The sequence below is a fragment of the Gastrolobium bilobum genome, unplaced genomic scaffold (genome assembly GCF_033153095.1).
Source record: "Gastrolobium bilobum isolate Gb01-03AN ecotype WA unplaced genomic scaffold, APGP_CSIRO_Gbil_v1 utg11804, whole genome shotgun sequence".
Taxonomy (NCBI): Eukaryota; Viridiplantae; Streptophyta; class Magnoliopsida; order Fabales; family Fabaceae; genus Gastrolobium; species Gastrolobium bilobum.
Window position 1 is genome coordinate 328,591 of NW_026897403.1, and position 4,001 is coordinate 332,591.

Sequence of the window (4,001 nt, forward strand, 5' to 3'; positions counted from 1 at the left end):
CTAATGCTCAGTTGATAAAAGTTAATTTACATCTATCTCTGTATTACTATGGATCCAAATGATGGTTCAGATATCTGGGAAATACATCTGTTTTATTATCATGTTTAAATCTTTCTCTTCTAAGCTCTCTTTCAAATCATCTCAGCCATCTTCTTCTTCCATCCATAAAGATCAAGTTAAAAATGATACAAAAAATATTTTTAAAGAAGAAATCTCCTTTGAAGATATCAATCAAGATCTGGATAACTGGGAAATTCCCATAATTCCAACTAATGAACTATACAAACCCGAAGGAAACTTCTTTCGGAAATCTGACTATATCATCAGAACAGTTGAAAGAAATATTCCTTTAAATAAGGAATTTGAAGAATTTCAACTACTTTCAAAATCGTCTATACAAACTCATAAACAAAGTTATAACTATCTGCACATCGGATGTGTCCAAGTGGCTATTAAACCTCTTGGAATTGAAGGTCTAAATGCTTCTGTTCTTCTATGCCTTCGTGATACAAGGCATAACAAATTTACAGATTCTATACTTGGAACTGTTGAAACAAGCCTAAGCAATGGACCAATCTTTTTCAATTGTTATCCTGATCGTATGGTTAGTCTTCAAGATAAAAATATCTTGGATGTCTTAACTTTGAACATTGAGACAAGTGGTCTGGACATGAAATCCGGATCTATTCCAGCAGCTTTGCTTTTTAGGATTCAATATAAAGTATTGAATTCTTCCATCTCTAGGGTTCTTAAACCCAAGAAAACTGGGGAAACTACTTTGTTCCTTACTGACATGTCTAGAGCAAATGTCACTGTTCCCAAAACCATCCGTTGGACTGACATAGTCCTACCAGATAAATAGAGGCTTGAGAAGGCAACACCTGCTCAACCTAGAGATACTCCAAACTTTAGAGAAATCAAGCAGTTCCCAAGTGGTGCTGTTGAAATAATCTTCGATAGAAGAAACTCTTTCAGTTCTGCAAGTTCTTCCAGGTCTGTTCAAACTCAAGATTTTCGTTCTGAAGATTTTCAATCTGCTCTTTCAAGGAGATCTTTCTCTACAATCTCTGAACCTAGTAGGTTCAATCTCCATCTCCAAGGTTTGGACACTTCTTCTTCTATTCCTAAACCTTCATATACCCAAAAAGAAGAAGAAAATGAACAAAGTATCATCCAATCCCCAAAATCTATTCAATATCCAACCTATTCCTCTATGCATAATTCTTATGATGTTATATAAGTTCATTATAGATAAGGAAACCCTTAGGAAAGACTTTAATTCTGAGGAACGGTCTCCTAAAAAAGAATGGTTCTTCCAAAATTATAAGGGAATTAAAAGACAACTAATTCAAGAAGAATTTTATAACTTTCTTGACAAGGTAGAGTTAAATATTCCTTTCTTTGATTGGTTTCAAGCTTATTCTATCCAACAGGACATTGATTATCCATTCAAGACTCCTCAATCTGCTAATGTCATCACTGATTGGCACCTGAAAGAAGGAGAGATTATCAAGTCTGAATTTCCTCCCACAACTTCTTTCTATCTCCCAAAAGTTTGTGATAACAAAAGTAGGTCTGTTCTTGCTTCACCTTTTAAATTAAAAGATGAAAATGAACAAGTCTCTCCAATGGATTTTAAAAATCTTATTGAGCAATCTAATTACACCAACAAATATCTTCAAGTTTTGGGTGAAAAACTTATCAAAACTATTGAACCTTCATCCTCTGCATCTTCTTCTAAAAACTTAGAAAAACCTTTGTTCAAACCTTTCAAAATGAATGATCAACTTAGAAAAGAGTTTGCAAAGTTAAAACCTGCTCAATCTCAGTCTCAGGATGAATTTCTTAAAAAAATTGATGAGAAGTTAAGTACATTAACCATTCCTGATACCCCACAACATTCTGATCAAGAGACTCAACAGTCTCATAAACATAACACTCGGTCAAAAACTATCAATACTCTGAATCATTATGATGAATCTCCTGAGTCAGATAACAAATCTGAAATTAAAATTAATCCTATAACTGGTATTAATAATTGGAGAAACCCTTCCAAACTTTATTACCAAAAAGCAACTGCTCCTGATCTTCTACTTGAAGAAAAGAATACAAGTTTCAAAAGTTTTAATGGTAACAACGTCTATGAATGGAACATAGATGGTCAATCAGAGTATAACATACTCAATATAATGCACCATATGACTATGGTTGCAACTGCCTATCAAACTTCTCATAATTGTTCTGAAGCAATTATAGTCAATATTATTGTCTCTGGCTTCTCTGGTCAACTCAAAGGTTGGTGGGATAATTATCTTTCTGAAGATGAAAAAAATTCTGTTCTTAATGCCATTAAAGTTGATCCTGATGGCATTCCTATAGTCTCTGATGGAAAAACTATTCCAGATGCTGTTAATCAATTAATCTTCACCATTATCCAACATTTCATTGGTGATCCATCCTTATGGAAAGATCGTTCTGCTGAACTCCTATCCAATCTTAAATGTAGAACCTTAGGTGACTTTCGCTGGTATAAAGATACCTTCCTAACTAGGGTTTACACTCGAGATGATAGTCAACAACCTTTCTGGAAAGAAAAATTCTTAGCTGGTCTTCCAAAATCTTTAGGAGACAAAGTTAGGGATAAAATCCGTCATCAATCTCTAACTGGAGATATCCCTTATGAGCAATTAAGTTATGGACAATTAGTTGCTTATATCCAAAAGGTAGCTTTAAAAATCTGTCAAGATGATAAAATCCAACGTCAACTTGCAAAAGAAAAAACTCAAAATCGTAAAGATCTAGGATCATTTTGTGAACAATTTGGTCTGCCTTGTACTACAAAACTTAAAAAACATAAAAAACAGGAACAAAAACAGGTTAAAACTTTTAGGAATTTTCGTAAGAAACCCAATTACAATAAAAGGTTTAAAAATGAAAATCCTAAGCCAAATACTGAAACAAATAAATCACAAAATACATCCAAACCAATTAAGCCAACTATTTGCTACAGCTGTGGCAAACCTGGACATATTAGTAAATATTGTAGCCTTAAGAAAAAACTAAATAACCTAAACCTTGATCCTTCTATTGAAGAACAAATCAATAATCTTCTAATCCAGTCCTCGGATGAAGAATCTGAAAAAGAATCCTAAGAAGATTTAAACCAAATTCATGAAGATGATCTATCTTCTAGTGAGGACTCACAATCCTCGCAAGAAATTAATGTCTTGACTAAAGAACAAGATCTTTTGTTCGAGGTCATAGATTCAATCAGTGATCCCCATGAAAAGAAAGCTTACTTAGCAAAATTAAAATCATCCTTGGAAACCAGTTCTTCTAAATCTAAAGAGTTGTTGGTTCCTAATAAGTTTAATCTTAAAGATACCCTTAAAAAACTAGAAAAGAGTATTACTGTCAAACCTATAACTGTCCAAGATCTTCAGTATGAGATCAATATTCTCAAAACTGAAGTTAAACAAATCAAAGAACAACAACAAACTCATCAGAACATCCTTCTTCAATTACAAAATGAAGAATCAACGGGAACGAGTATGGAAAATACTCTGTCTAAACCAGATGAAGATAAAAATCTTAAAGACGAAGAATTTTTAGGATTAATTAATCAATTAACAATTCAAAAATTCTATATCCCAATCAAACTCAATGTAGGTAATTTTGACCTTGAAATTGAAGCTCTGTTTGACACAGGGGCAGATTCAAACTGCATTCAAGAAGGTCTAATTCCTACTAAATATTTTGAAAAGACTTCTGAACGGCTTAGTACTGCTAGTGGTTCAAAACTTCAGGTTAATTATAAACTTCCGAAAGCAATCATTGAAAATGATAATTTAAAAGTTGAAACACCGTTTCTCCTTGTTAAAAACCTAAAAAATGGAGTTATTCTTGGAACTCCGTTCATCAAATCTCTTTTTCCTCTAACTATCACAGATGAGGGTATAATTACTTATCATTTGGACAAACCAATTGTTTTTAAATTTCTT